The sequence below is a fragment of the Gorilla gorilla genome, chromosome 1 (genome assembly GCF_029281585.2).
Source record: "Gorilla gorilla gorilla isolate KB3781 chromosome 1, NHGRI_mGorGor1-v2.1_pri, whole genome shotgun sequence".
NCBI lineage: Eukaryota > Metazoa > Chordata > Mammalia > Primates > Hominidae > Gorilla > Gorilla gorilla.
Window position 1 is genome coordinate 32,638,149 of NC_073224.2, and position 16,889 is coordinate 32,655,037.

At 35.8% G+C, this 16,889-nt stretch overlaps 1 long non-coding RNA gene across 3 annotated transcripts in view; it reads right to left on the minus strand.

The window, feature by feature from the left end:
- LOC109027659 (uncharacterized) overlaps positions 1–16,889 on the minus strand; it is a 211,703-nt gene that overhangs the window by 83,168 nt on the left and 111,646 nt on the right. For 2 of the 3 annotated variants that reach the window (XR_010134497.1, XR_010134496.1), the window contains one exon: positions 997–2,815. This is a non-coding gene — a long non-coding RNA (uncharacterized lncRNA). Of the gene's footprint in view, positions 1–996; positions 2,816–16,889 lie in introns of those variants that run through there. The other variant, XR_008677456.2, reaches the window with a different exon arrangement.

A 16,889-nucleotide genomic window follows, 5' to 3' on the forward strand; every position in this document is an offset into this window, starting at 1 on the left:
GAGCATTTCAAACTAAATATAACCTCAAATCTCATGTGTTTCATCCCCCTGAAATACATAATTCCTTCTATACCTCTCTTTTTTTTTTTTTTTTTGGAGACAGGGTCTCACTCTGTCACTTAGGCTGGAGTGCAATGGCATGATCACAGCTCATTGTAGCCTCAGCATCCTGGGCTCAAGCAATCTCGCTGCCTCAACCTCCCGAGTAGCTGGAAGTAAACACAGGTGCCATCATGTTCAACTAATTTAAAAAAAATTGTCGAGATAGTGTACTAGTTCATTCTCACACTGCTATAAAGACCTACCCAAGATTGGGTAGTTTATAAAGAAAAGAGATTTAATTGACTCATGGTTCCACAGACTGCACAAGAAGCATGGCTGGGGAGGCCTCAGGAAACTTCCAATCATGGCAGAAGGTGAAGGAGAAGCAAGCACAATCTTCACATTGCAGAGCAGGAGAGAGGGAGAGTGAAGGAGGAAGTGCTACATGCTTTTAAACAACCAGATCTTGTAAGAACCCACTCACGATCATCAGACCAGCAAGGGAGAAATCTATCCCCATGATCCGTCACCTTCCACCAGGCCCTTCCCTCCAACATTGAGGATTACAATTCGATATGAGATTTGGGTGATGACACAGAGCCAAACTGTATAAGATGGGGTTTCACCATATTGCCCAGGCTGGTCTTGAACTCCTGGGCTCAAGTGATCCTCCTGCCTCGGCCTCCCAAAGTGTTATGACAGAAGCATCAATTTAGTGATTCAAGCCAGAAAACTAGGAATCTTTTTAAGTTTCTTATTTTCCTATCTCTCTACATCTACTTTGCTTTTCCATTTAACACTAATTATTGAGAAGATACTTTGTGCCAGGCTCTGTGTTTCATGCTGTGGATGAAAGATTAATCACATGCTGAATATTGGTTCCTATATATTTGTGTATATTCCCACTGTTACACCCTAAGCATCTTGTTGAGATTATAATAACACTCTTCTAACTGTGAAGCAGATTCAACCAAACTTTATTTACTCACGTGTGTTCTCCAACCACTTATATGGGCAGAAGATAATCATAACAATAGCCATGACTTACTAAATTCTAAACACCATTCTAAGCACTTTACCTGTGTTATCTCATTTAATCCTTATTTATTACCTTCTGGTAGGCATTAGGATTATTACCTCTACCGTACAGGTGGGGAAATTGTGCCAGGAGATGCTAAATGACTTGTCCAGTGTCACATAGTGGAGTAAGTGGGCGAGCTGCTGCAGGGTGTGGTCATGTCAAAAAAAGAGCGGGTTCAAGCAATTCTCCTGCCTCAGCCTCCCGAGTAGCTGGGACTACAGGTGCGTGCCATCATGCCCAGCTAATTTTTGTATTTTTAGTACAGATGGGGTTTCACTCTGTACTCAGGATGGTCTCAATCTCTTGATCTTGTGATCCGCCTGCCTCGGCCTCCAAAGTGTTGGGATTACAGGTGTAAGCCACTGCGCCCAGCCCTATGGTTGTTTTCTAAGTATAGTATTGTATTTGTTATTCCCATAGTATTATAGTTTTATTCTACCGGAGAATGTTCCAGAATGTCTCAAAATACAAAGTCACAAATATGGTTATAGAACTAATAGGGGGAAAAAAAACAGAATTGAAAACAATGAGGCTCTGGGCAAGTTATAAAATGCCTATATTAGCTGAGAAATCACATCAGATGATTCTACTTGAGAGCTTAAAGACCAGCGAAATACATAAAGAAATAGCAGCCTTAAAAAGAAAGCAGCCCCACCCCAATATTCCAGCAAAATTACCAAACATTTGCTGAAAAGAAAGAGAATTGCTGAAAGGTTAGAAAACCCCTGGGAAAATTTAAACCACATTTCTCCTTCTAGTATTATTAAGGAATTTACCGATGTTCTGTAGTAGTCATGGGAATATTTAGAAATCATTTGTCTAATTATCTGCCACAAATAAAAGAATTACAGATTCTCAAATTTATCTCTCTACATAACTTTGCTCCTAAACTCCATCTGTACTCCGATGTCTACTATGCATCCTAAAGTTAAGGTATCAACACAGTTTTTGATTCTGCTTACCCTTTCCCCCAACTTGCTCCTCTTCTTGTTTCCTCCATCTCTCTGAATGACACCTCTGAGTACTGAATTTCTCAGGCAAAAATGGTGGCATCATTCTAGATCACTCTCCTTCCCTTGCTTCCCATGTGCAGTGCCAGAGAAAATCCACTAGTTCTACCTTAATGATATATATACATATATTAAATACAGATTCTTTTCAGTCTCCATTGCCATCCCATAATTCAATTCACTTTCATCTTTTCCCTGGACTACCTCGACAGCTCACTATGTCAGAAGGACACAGACTTTGGTATTTCTTTTGCTGATACAGAGAATGATTTGCACCAAGCCACCTTTTCTTTTCATTTCGGGACTGAGAGCCATCCCTTTGAAAGATGTTGAGCTGGAAGAGGAGCGATGTCTGTGGCTGTGGGAGAAAGAAAAGTTTTTCACTCTGCAAAGGAGGTAGCCAGTATAAGACCCAACTTTTGGCTGCATTGGCAAATGTCCTGTTTTAGCCAGCTGAACAAGCTTCTGGAAGGAAGTTTGCACCCATAGAGACCACGATAGGTAGGCTGCAGTTCAGGAGGATTTCAGATCATTTATTTTCCTGTTGTTTGAGTTGTGGCAGGAAGTTTGCAGGAAGATGTGGCATTGGAGAAAGAAGAATGAGGAGGCTGGCACAATGGAAGAGCATCTACATTTCCATCCTCCAAATGTAGAGAAGTAGAGAAGGAAAATTACATGCTAGCTGAAAAAGAAAAATAGAACAAAAATGAAAAAGTAGAAAGCCTAACTTCCATTTTATCAAATTTCCACACTGTTGACATCCATTAACCTCTTCATCTCTCATCATGTGATCCAAATTCCCTTCCAGAGCTAGAAGTAACTGACTATTTTGGGGGTGCTGAGCAGACAACATAAAGTTTGCCTGAAAACATGGTGCTGTTTGCTGATCCATTGCCTGGAAGTAATTGTTTCATAAGGACAGCTTGCTTCTGGCATTTTATACTAAAATAGAGATGCTTGACTTTTCAGCCTCCAAAGCCTAAATGTTTGGCACGAATATAGAAATCTGGCATTTTTCAATGCTCATATGTCCCAAAGCTGGAGAGCTGAAAAACACTGGGAGTACCAAATTGGTGTCCACTTTGGAATATTTGGCCCAAGAAAATGTATATTCTCTGCCGCAGGAAGTTGGTTTTGCAAAATGAAGGCTGAATTGGAGCCAAAAAGAAAGCACCATTTGCCAGAGTGCAGATGAAATGTGATAGTTTGCTGCACAAAGTTTCTTTTTAAAAGTTATTTGCAGCTGCCATGACACATCTTTAACGTTGTAATATGCAGAACTGTTATTTAGAAATTCCAACAGAGAAACAAATCTCAATTGTTTACATTTAAACATGATGTAGTAAGATACTAAAGAATAAATGTAAACATTGTAGTTTGGACAAAGAAATGCAAGTGAAACATGGCTCAAATCACAGCATAGACCGAAATGGTCCCGGATTAAAGAAATTGTTATTTTCATGGAAAAGCTATATTTACAATTATCTTAGTTAACAGACCTGCTTATGATGTGCTGTGAGAAAATATATTATTTTAGAAAGTATTTAAGTCTTTTTAATTAATATGATGAAGGAACTCCATTGCTTTTAAAAGAAGGGTTTAATTCTCCACAGATAATAGTAACCTTAATTACACTTGTTATTCCTTCTGAACACATAAACACAATTACAAAAACTCATTATGTGAGATTTACGGGTTTTACAAAATTCATTAAAGATTTGATTTAAAAGTCAGAAACTACGTGCAACCAACACTAGACTATTAAAATAGACTAAAATTTGGCAAGCACATAGGAAACAGAGTGTTAGCAAAAATGAAGAGTTCAGAGAAAGGAAGAAAGGAAAGGAAGGAGGGAGGAAAGAAGGGAGAGAAGGAGGAAGGAAGGAAGAAAGGAAGGAAGGAAAGAAGGGAGGGAGAGAGGGAAGGAGAGAGGGAGGGAAGAAGGAAGGGAGGGAAGAAAGAAGGAAGGAAGAAGAGAGAGCGGGAGGGGGAGATGGAGGGAGGAAGGAAAGAAAAGAAAGACAGGAGAAAGGAAGAAAGAAGAGGGGAGGAAAGGAGAGGAGAGAGAAGGGAAGGGGAGAAAGGGGAGGGGAAAACAGGAGGGGAGAAGAGGGGAGTGAAAAGAAGGGGAGGAAAAGGAAGGAAGAAAAAGATCAATGAATAAAGAGTGAAATACAGAAGACCAAGGGGAGAGGTTTTTAACTTTATTTTCCTTTTGTTCTATTCAACAGTAACTTTGAGAGTGTCACGATGCAGTTTCTGATGGTAAATTTTTATTCTCTAATGACATTAGAAATAACTTAAGGTGGAAGGCATACAGGTAAAATGTGTACAAAAAGTTGTTTCTGAGTTCCCAGGTGACTGCATGTTCTTATTTAGAGAGATGACAGTTAATGGTGGAGACAGCTGTAATGTGTTCTTCATTCCCTATTTACCATCTACACTAACTTGTCCACTGATGTACGGCTGTTTTTATAAGATGTTGTTAATTGCAGAAATGGCAAGTTTTTAGTGAGAATAAAGCCACTGACCTGAGCTGATTTGCTTTTTGGTGGCTCTCTATTACTCTTCACCTTAAAACACAAAAAGCAAAACACCTAGCTCGGGAGCCAGACTTCCTGAATTCAAAATTGGCTCTCCCACTTACTCCACCATGTGACACTGGACAAGTCATGTAACATCTCCTGGCACAATTTCCCCACCTGTACAATAGAGATAATAATCCTAATGCCTACCAGAAGGTAATAAATAAGGATTAAATGAGATAACACAAGTAAAGTCCTTAGAACGGTGTTGGGAATTTAGTAAGTCATGGCTATTGTTATGATTACCTTCTGCCATGTAAGTGGTGGAAGAACACACATGAATAAATAAAGTTTGGTTGAATCTGCTTCCCCTGTACCCATATTAATAAAGCACAACATTGTCTTACTATCTAATTGTAGTCTGTGTGCCGGAGATATTTCATGCAATAGATCAAATGTATTCCCTATATTTCCCAGCCTCCCTTCCAGTTAGATTGAGACCATGTAGCTGTGATCTGGTCACTGCACAGGAGAAAGTGATGAATGACACTTGTAGGCCCACCTATAAAGCCTTCAGCTCTCTCTTCCTCAGCCACCACAGCCCTGAAGGCAATGTGCAGCTAGTGGTGAAGTGACCATATGAAGGAGAGCCCTCCACCCAGCATCAGAATTTTCATAAATGCGAAATAAAGTCTGTCTTGTGTTAAGCCACTGAGAATGTGTAGTTTGTTATTGTAATACTGCCTAGCATAATCCTCATTACTGCAGTGACCAAAATGATGCATAGCTCCTTGGTAATGGGCATAAAATCATGTTATTCCGATTCCTTAATATGGCAGTGAGGTCTGCTCTCTCAATTAAAAAATATTTCATTCCTCTTTTGTCTTAATTTTCCAGCCTGGCACCATGGTTGTTTCTTAGCCATAGTACTTGTATTTTACGTCCACTTTGGCATTATTTATTGTTATCTGAAGGGTATATTCACTATATGGTCTTAACACTCTGGACTGTTTGCTGGAGCTAAACATTTAAATATAAACACAATGAGTAAATTTCTGCTGATTCTTCTCTTTAGAGGATGCAGAATACAAAACGACCCTTTGAAATAACAACTATGATGCAGGTAGGAATGGTGATGCCACCGTGTGGCACTTGCACACTTCAGGGGCCCTCTCTTACATTTCAGCAATGCCTCAATGTTTAATATTTATCTCAGTATTGTTTTTCCTTTTATAATTATTACACAATATGTTATCCTATTATTTCATGTTTACTTGAGTCACTAGTGGTTTTAAGTTGAGTGGAAAGATAAATGCACAGTGATTAGGCTACACTGTTAACTTTATTCGAAAAATTCTTTAAGGATGTTTTATACTTTAGACATCTAAAAGGTAGTGATAAAATCCAAATACAAAATTATCAAAAGAACCGAAGATCTTCATTGTCCTACACAAATGCCCAAGCACATATTTAAAATCAAAACAAAACACTGGACTAGAAAATGAGAAGTCAAGGACTAAAGTCATAATAATGACATACAAGTTGATTTGTATGTCTTGAAGCTTTTAGGAGCAGACATTGAAATACCAAAGATTTGCTTTAGGGACTATAATGGTCCTATAATCTAAAGTACAGAAACGCCTTTAGGGGAAAAAGAAATATAAAGGGAATGATACTGAAAGTCTCAATGGATAAGGTGACTTTAGTGTTCGAGACTAAATTTTTTGAAAATAAGTATGCCAGGTGTATTTTTATGACATTATTCAATTAAAAGTCTTAAGAGCCATATTTGCAAAGTTATTTATGTACTATAATAGGACTCCAGGAAGCTAAGAGTCCTGGCCCTGATATTTTAGTGAAAAGCCCAAGGTACCATTATTTATGTAAAATTTGGATTTTACAGACAGAAGTAAAAAACAAAGGACAAAACATATTAATACTTTAAAAGAGTAATGCATTTTGAAAAATAAAAACACTGCTCTGTGCTAAGTCTTTATACTGTTCAACAGAAGTAGCAAAACATGCCACTAGAGAATTTTTACAGTCCTTTTCTACCTGAATAACAATGATCTACTTTAAAAAAAAAGTGTGTAAAAGGAATTGCTACTTTGTTTAAAGTTAAAAATGCTTTGGTATAATAACAACAAGAGATATATTAGCAAATGATGTGAAGGAGTTGTGTGATTGTGTACATAATTTTGTGTTTATAATAACGATTTTCACCTAAAATATTAAAGTAATTCAGTCTCAAATATTTTAAAAATACCTTTGCAAAATGAATTGCAGAGCTAAGTTCAGCTGTTACCTGGACAGAAGAGATCTGTGTGATGAGCTATCACAAAACTTAGGATAAAGGAATTTTGGGGGTGCTAGTATAAATTATCTAGTCTGCCTGCTGACAGCTTCTTTTCATTTTATCTCTGACAACATCATTTGCTAATATATCTCTTATACAAAAACACCCTCACAGAAACATCTAGCTATAATTATAGCTCTTTGGAGATTTTCTCACTACTGTGATTTACTCATGAGGTATACTTCTCTTATAAGTTCTCTTCATTTAGGAATTTCTTATCCTTGAAATCCCCCAGAAGAATATTCTATACTAGAGCATTCTTTGTAAAATAAGTAATTCATTTCACATTTGATTTGTCTTCTGAATGTGTATCTGGCAAAGAAAATTTTCCTGAAGTTTTCCTGGGCATGGTGATGGTTAACTTTATGTGTTAAGTTGGCTGGGCCACAGGATGCCTAGTTATTTGGTTAAAGATTATTCTGGGTGTTTCTGTGAGGGTGGTTTTGTATAAGATTAATATTTAAATTGGGGGACTTTCAGTAAAGCAGATTGCCCCCCATAACATGAGTGGGCCTCCTTCAATCAGTTGAAGGTCTTAAGAGAACAAAGGGACTGGCCTCTCTCAAGCAAGACAGAATTCTACAGCTGACAGCATTTAGACTTGAACTGCAGCATTAGCTTTCCTGGGTCTCCAGCCCGCCAGTCCACCCTGCACATTTTGGACTTGCCAGCCGCCACAATCATGTGAGCAATTTTTTTTCTTCGGGTCTCACAATTTGTTCTCAAGCAATTTCTTATAATAAATATTTTTATGATAAGTATGTGTGTATATATACATATATACACATTACATATATATTGTGTATATATATGTGTATATATAGATTGATGCAAATTAATTGTGGTTTTTGCCATTATTTTCAATGGCAAAAGCCACAATTAATTTTGTACCACCCTAATATACATACACATGTGTATATATATGTGTATATATGTATAATATGTGTGTATATATGTGTATATATGTATACACACGCACTCATACGTCATTGTAAAAATACATAGATATCATGGAATCATGACAGGCCCATGTTATCTTGAAAGGCTTCACAATGCCAACCCAGGGAATATTATAAATATCCTACTGGTCCTGTTTCCCTGAGAACCCTGACTAATATAGGCACTAAGTACAAACCTACAGGCAGGTTGTTCTGACTTATCCTTTGAAAAGAATATATTAACAAGACAATTCAGATGAGCATGAATTATGCTCAGCAGCCTCCCTATGGCATTATTATATTTTTATAAGGAAAGTCAGGTAGTCTAAATTGTCTGTGATTCTTTCTTTTTTCTTTTTTTTTTTTTTTGAGACAGAGTCTTGCTCTGTCACCCAGGCTAGAGTGCAGTGGTGTGATCTCAGCTCACTGCAACCTCTGCCTCCCGGGTTCAAGCGATTCTCCTGCCTCAGCCTCCAGAGTAGCTGGGACTACAGGCACATGACACCACGCCCAGCTATTTTTTTTGTATTTTTAGTAGAGGCGGGGTTGTCCGTGATTCTTAAAAAATGCCATGAGGTCTTCTTACAAGGTACCTTAGGTTATGTTCTCTTCTAGCCATGGAGAGCATTTTCTTGATTTGCTTATAATTACAGAACTGAGGAAAATGGTAAGAAAGTAAGTTTTCATTCTAAATTTCTGATTAATCATCAGAGAATATATTGCTAGAGGATGAGTCTAACTCTATTTAACTCTTGGAAATGAGCCCCATCTACAACTGACATGAGAGCAGGTCCTTAATAGATCCTCCTGAGGACACAAAGTTGAGAGTAAAAAAGCAATCAACTAAATGTTCATCTTCACAGCATGCATTTTTCCTTCTGTGGAGTTGTGTAAGAAAAGTAGGGAGGAGATAGGAGACAGTTAGAAGGCTAGGTTCTATAGTATTCGTTGAAGAAACATTGTAAAAATACATAGAGATCATGGAATCGTGACAGGCCCATATTACCTTGACAAGCTTCACAATACCAACCCAAAGAATATTTCAAAGGTGGGACTCAAACCAACAAAAATCTTTAGAACATGAGATAAAATGAATGGGGTAGCTGAATACGCTAGAAATGGAAGAAAAATTCTAGAGTTAAAAGTTATATTTATTCTCTCAATAGTTGTTTGTTAGATTTGGACTATGTGTCAACTTCTATGTTAAATGATAAACTACACCAGTCTTGAGCTTAGATTGGCAAGCCTGATGGTAGGCAAAATAAATATCAACAAGAGATATATTAGCAAATGATGTAAAGGAATTAAGTGATTGTATGGATAATTTTGTGTTTATAGTAACTGTTTTCACCTAAAATATTAAAGTAAAATATCAACAAGAGATATATTTATAGTTTACCTTCATTTTCTACCAGCATATTCTCTAGTCACTACCATTTAAACATTTAAAAGCACATACTTTATTCAGATTTGTACAAATAAGAGTGAGTGACATGTGTTTTAAAAGTATTTTTTTTGCATCTGATTTTTTGTTTTTAAGGGAACAGCAATTTATGCCACAGAGAAGAATTAGAAAAGAACCCAAACATTAGAGGAAGGAAAAAGGAGGTGGAGAAGTGAGAAAAAGATAGGGAAAAAGAGGGAAGAAAGATTATGGAAGAATATTTAGATCTTCCAACTCTCCTCAAACATATGCAGTGCATACTCAGCAATTCTACCCAGAAAGGCCAGAAGTCACTGGGATAAGCATCCTATATTTACTATGAAACATTTACCTAAGCAATTGTTTTTGTTTTTTGTTTGTTTTATGTGTGTATGTGTGTCTAAGTTTTGACTTTGTTTAAAGCAATCTAGCCAGACAGCTGCAAAAGAGCAGGCTTCCCTCTTTCTCCAGCTTGCAACTTCTCAGCCACCATAATTCCATGAACCAATTCCACATATATAATATGAACATATATGAAGCATATACACACACACTATATCTATATATATAAAATATATGTATGAAATATATATAAAATATATACATATATCCTACTGGTTCAGTTATTCTGGAGAACCATGACTAACACAGATTTTGGTACTAAGAGTGGTTTTAGGGGAACACAATTTTAAAGATGACTTTTCTGAATTGATTCAAGGGTTTCTGGAATTGGCACTCTAATTTGATTCAATTTAAATATGCTAATGACTCTAAGAAATAGACGTCTAAATTAAACAACAAATAATTCAACATAACTGCCATAAAAATGTTCAATGATCTCAGGAAAGCAATGAATCAAAAAAATGAGAAATTAACATGAGAAAACATTGAAACAAAATTTGGGGTAGATAAATACAATAACTGTATTGAAATATTTACTAGAGAGGCTCAACAGAGACTCAGTTATGCAGAAGAAAGAATCAGCAACCTTGAAGACAGGTCACTTGAAATTAACCAGTCAGAGGAGCAAAGAAAAAAAAAAAAGTAAGTAAAGCCTAAGGGACTTACAGAATACAGTCAAGTGAACCATTACAGGATTCTACTTAACATTTAAAGAAGAATTAACATCAGTGTTTTTCAAATTCTTCAAAAAATTGAAGAAAAGGGAAGTCCAAACTTATGAGGCCAATTTAGAATTCTGATTCCAAAGCCAACAAAGATTACAAGAAAATGAAACTATGGACCAATATCCTTGATAAATATAGATGCAAAAATAATCAACAAAACAGTAGCAAACCAAATTTAATATCAAATTTAGTGGCATATTAAGAGGATATACACCATGGCCAAGTGGAATTTATCCTTGGAATGCAAGGATAGTTTGCCATATGAAAACCAAACAATATGAAACTTCACATTATCAGAACAAGTGATAACAACCAGATGATCATATCAGTAGATGTAGAAAAAGCACTTGAAAAAAATTTAGTACCTCTTTAAGACAAAAACACTGAGCAAACTAGGAATAGAAAGAAATTACCTCAACATAAAAAAGCCGTATGTGAAAGACTCACAGCTAATATCATAATCAATGCTTTAAAAAATACCTGGAAGCTTTTCTACTAAGATCAGGAACAAGTCAAGGATACCCACTCACACCACTTCTGTTCAGTACTATTTCTAGTACTGAAAGTCATAGCCAGAGCAATTAGGCAAGAAAGACAAATAAAATGCACGCAAATTGTAAAAGAAGAAATAAAATTGTCCTTATTAACACATGACATGATCTTATATATATAAACCATGAATAAGTCCACCAAAACAAACCTATTAGAGCTAATGAACACATTCAGCAAAGTTGCAGAATACAAACTTAGTATACAAAAATCAATTGCATTTCTATTAATTAATAATAAACATCCAAAAAGGACATAAGGAAAACAATCTCATTTACAATACTATTAAGAAGAATACAATACTTAGGTAAAACTTAATCAAGGAAATGAAAGATGTGTACACTGAAAAACACAATTTATTCATGAAAAAATTAAAGAAGATTCAGATAAGTGAAAAGATATCCCATGTTCATGGAATAAAAAATTTAATGTTTTTAAATTGTCCATTGTAGCCAAAGTGATCTACAGACTCAATGCAACTACCATAAAAATCCCAATAGTACTTTTTGCAGAAATAGGAAAAAAATTATAAAATTTATATGAAACCACAAAAAAAGAAAACCCAGATAGCTAAAAACACCTCACACTTTCTGACTTCAAAACATATTACAAAGGTAGAGTAATCATAATAGGATGGTACTGGCATAAAGACAAATCTATAGACAACAGAGGAAAATAGAGAGTACAGAAATAAACCTTTACATACTGGGTCAAATGATCTTTGATAAGGGCACCAAGACCACAGATGGGAAAATGATAGTCTGTTTTACAAATGAATTTAGGAAACCTGGATGCCCACATGCAAACAAACGAAACTGGACTCATCTTTCACATTACACAAAAATCAACGCAAAATGTATTAAATCCTTAAGTGTAATACCTAAAACTATAAAACTCAGAGAAAACAACATAGAAGGAAAGCTTCATAACATTGATCTTAGCAATGATTTCCTGGATATAACACTAAAAGCAGAGGCAACAAAAGCAAAAACACACAAGCCGGATTAAATCAAACTAAAAAGCTTGTGTAAAGCAAAGGAAACAATCACAGAGTGAAAAGGGAACACATAGAATGGGAGAAAATATCTGTAGACCACATATCTGATAAGGGCTTAATATCCAGTCATGAGAAGAACTCCTACAACTAAATAATAAGAAAAAAAATGAAATATTTGATTTTTAAAATAAACAAAGAACTTAAATAGACCTTTCTCCAAGGAAGACATACAAGTAGTCAATATGTACATGAAAAGACTCTCAATATCACTAATATTCAGGAAAATGCAAATTAAAACCATAATGAGATATTACCTCATAATTCTCAAGATGACCATTATCAAAGAAACGACAAAAATGAAACAGAGAGCAACAAGAAATAACAAGTTTAGGCAAGGGTGTGGAGAAAAGGGAACCCTTGTGCACCATTGGTACAAATGTAACTTGTATAATCTTTATGAAAAACAATATGGAGTTTTCTCATCATTGAAAGTAGAAGTATCATACAATCCAGCAATCCCACTTCCAGGTATTTATTTAAATAATTCAAAATGGGGTCTTGAAATAATATGTGCACTTTCACTTTCATGTTCATTTTGGCATTAGTCACAATAGCCTAGATGTAAAAACAACTAAAATCCTTTGATGGATGAATGGATAAAGAAAATGTGGCATAATAATGCAATGGGATGCTTTTCAGCCTTTAAAAAGAAAAAAAAATTATCCTATGCCATAACATGGGTGAACTTTGAGGACATTATGTTAAGTGAAATTAGCTAGTTATAGAAGGACAAATACCACATGATTCTACTTATATGAGGTATCAAAAGTAGTAAAAACTCATAGAAATGGAAAGTTTAATGTTAGCTGCCAGTGACTCAGGGTAGGGGGAAATGGAGATTTGCTATGCAATGAATCTAGAGTTTCAGTCACACAAGATGAAAAAGCTCTAGAGATGTGTTGTACAACAATGAGTAGGTGTCATATTGTGTGTTTTTTTTTTACCACAATAAAGAAAAAATATAAATCATATAAAGTATGACCTTTGGCCACAACAAAATTAAACTAAAATTAAATAACGTGAATTCATCCTGAAAATACTAAAATATATGGAAATAAGGCAACATCTTTTTTTTTTGCAACATCTTTTTTTTTGAGACGAGTTTTGCTCTTGTTGCCCAGGCTAGAGTGCAATGGTGCGATCTCAGCTCACTGCAACCTCCGCTTCCCTGGTTCAAGCGATTCCACTGCCTCCGGCTCCTGAGTAGCTGGGATTACAGGTATGTGCCACCACACCCAGCTAATTTTGTATTTTTTAGTACAGATGGAGTTTCTCCCTGTTAGTTAGGCTGGTCTCAAACTCCTGACCTCAGGTCATCCACCCACCTCGGCCTCCCAAATTGCTGGGACTGCAGGTGTGAGCCACCACGCCCAGCCTAACATACTTCTTAATGACCTCTGGGTCAAAAAAGGACTCATAAGGGAAATTAGAAAATATTTTGAACTAAAGGTAAATAAAAACACAAGTTAGTCAGGTTCCAATCAGTAGATAGAAACCACAGCAATATGTTCAACACGAACATTTTAGGGTGAAGAACTATTAACTAGTAAAGGGTTAATAATATAGGTAACTAGTGGAATATAGGAGTAATAAATGCAGAAACCATCTATTATTTCTGGTGAGTAAGAATACAGATGAAAGGAGTTTAGAAGTTGGAAGATATTCCCCTCCCCTTACTTGTCTAAGTTACAGACTTTATTTGAGAGAGTATAACTACTACAAGCAACTACAATCTACCTATGGCAAACAAATTTGCCAGAGGTTGCAGCTAGAGCTCATTCATAAGAGGAATCCACTGGGTATCTGGAAAATTCAGCAGAGGGTCGGGTCGGCTGGAGCTGTTCTATGGAAACTCCCTGCAGAGTGTCCATGAAGTGACAGGCTGGTCAAAGGTGGTCCAAACAAACAATCCATTGCTGAAATAATGGAGGGCCACGGCCACTATGCAAACAGGCCCTAATGGCGGGTGCCTGTAATCCCAGCTACTTGGAGGCTGTAATCCCATCTACTTGGAGGCTGAGATAGGATAATCACTTGAACCCACGAGGTGGAGGTTGCAGTGAGCCGAGATCAAACCATTGCACTCCAGCCTGGGCAACAGAGCCAGACTCTGTCTCAGAAAAAAAAAAAAAAAAAAAAAAAAGGGTCCTCATGTAGCACTGTCTTCCTGGAGCTCTTCCACCAGAAGCAGCCCTCTGAACTGCTGGAGAAACTCACTGACTGAGTACTGTTGAGCCGCCTGCACATCACTGGTTACTATGGGAGAAAAAGAAAAATCACACCAGAAAGAAGTCTCTTCCTTTGCTTTGTCTTGCAGTGATCCCCCAGCAACCACTAAGGCTAACATTAAGCAGCTGTCTAAAGAGAAATTTTTACAGGGTTTGTTTTTAGTTTCCCAAATCAGGACAAAAATAGATGGATGTGAGATGAGAATCAATTAATAACCAGCATAATAACATATCACAATTTATAGACTGAAGCAAGAAAGTAGGATTTAGAGTGAAATTTATAGCACAAAATGCTTGTATCAGGAAGATAAACAAGGTCTCAAATCTGTAATATGTCATCCTTAAGTTCTTAAAAAAAAATCTGTGATATATTTTTCCACCTTAGGAAAAAAAGGAGGAAATTTAACCAAAATATGCAATAAAATTGAAAAAAATAAAAATAAGTATGCGAATAATTGAAAATGGAAACAGAAAAACAAGGGAAAATCGGATAAAACCAAAAGACGCTACCTTGAGAGGGTCAATAAAACTGATAAACAACTAGTCAGTCTGAACATACCAAAAAAGATATCAGGAATGAAAGAGGGAACATTAATACTGATTCTACAGGAATTAAAAGGATAATAAGGGAATGTTAGTAATATAGTCCTATACTACTAACGAAATTAAATTTATGGATAAAAATCTTCCCACAAGGAAAATTTCAGGTCCAGTTGATTTCATTGGGGAATTTAAAGAAATATATTTAAGTAGAAAATTGATACTAGGAGTTCTTCTCAAACTTCCAGAAAATAGATGAGAAGGAAAACCTTCCCAACTCCTTTTATGAGGCAAGCAGTACCCTGATGTCAAAAATGTCAAAGATATTACAAAAAAATAATAAATTGCTGACCAGTATCCCTTGTTAACACAGACACAACAATTGTTACTTTCAGAAAATTAAATTAAGGAAAATATTTAAAAAGATAACACATCATTACCAACTGGCTTTATCTCAAGAATGCAAGGTTGATTTTACATTGGAAAATCAATCCATGTATCTCATTGTTTATTACAATAAAGGAGAAAAGCCCTGTTAAATCAAGTTTGACCTAAAGCTGCATCCTTACATATTTTAAGTTCGGCCTAAAGACTTATCTGTACATCTTGAATTATAACAAGTGGAGGTGTAAACAGACCCTAGCCTACCCTTGTGCCAGTGACTGAGTTTTGGCCAATCAAATGTAGCCAACTCTTTGAACCATTTTCAAATAAGGAAACTCTGAGTTATAACCAATCCAGCTGTTTCTGTACCTCACTTTCCTTTTTCTTTCCATAAAATCTTCTTCTGCCACATGGTTGCACTAGCGTCTCTGAGCCTACTCTGACTCAGGAGGCTGCCGATTCGTGAATCATTCATTGCTCAATCAAACTCTTTTAAATTTAATTTGGCTGAAGTTTTTCTTTTATCAGCCATAATATATGCAGGGAAAGTATCTGACAATTTTTATTACCCATTTATGTTAAAAACTCTCGGCAAACTAAAAGAAGAAGGAAATTTCCTCAATTTAAACAAATTATATATATATTTTTTGGTTTTTGGTTTTTGGGGTGTGTGTGTGTGTGTGTGTGTGTGTGTGTTTATACAAGTAACACAATAGTTAATGGTGAAACACTGAAAGCTTCCCCTCAAAAATCAACACCTATTCATAATATAAAAATTCTCAGCAAACCAAAAATTGAAGGCAACTTAGATATTCTGAAAAAAAAAATCTACAAAAAAACAACTACTGACATCATATTTAGGGGTGGAACACTGAGTGATCATGAGCAAGGCAAGAATAACTGTTCTCACCAGCTCTTTTTGACATTATCCTGATAGCTGTAGCCAGAGCAAAAGGCAAGGAAAAGAAAGGAAAGACATACAAATTGGAAAGGGAAAAATAAATCTCTTTATGAATAGATGCCATGGCTGTTTATGGTGAAAATTTTAAGTCTAACAAAAACCTAGTAGAACTAATAAGTGAGCTAACACTTGTATCTTAAAAATTAAATTAGGATATTAACAATAGCATAAAGTATGAATTATGGATAAACTTGACCAAATACATGCAATTCTTCTACACTTAAAACTATAAATAATTACTAAGGCAATTTAAAGAAGACTTAATAAAGCGTGGTATATGCCATATTTGTTGATTGGAAAACATGATATTGTTGAGATGTCTCTCCAAATTCTCTCCTCAAATTCATCTCCTCAAATTGGTCAATGAACTTATTCATTAAAATTGGCAATCACAAAATTCTAACAAGCTTATTTGTTGAAAGTGACAAGCTGATGTTAATTTTATGTGGAAATGCAAAAGACTTAGAATAATTGAAGCAATTTTGAAAAAGGAGAACAAATCTGGAGGAGTTACGCTATCTTATTTCAGACTTTAAAGCTATAGCTATCAAGATACTGGTTATCGGTATGAACAAAGATATACAGATCAATGGGGCAGAATACAGAAAAGAGATATAGACACATACAAATATGGCAATTAATTTCAACTAAAGTGTCAAGGCAATTCA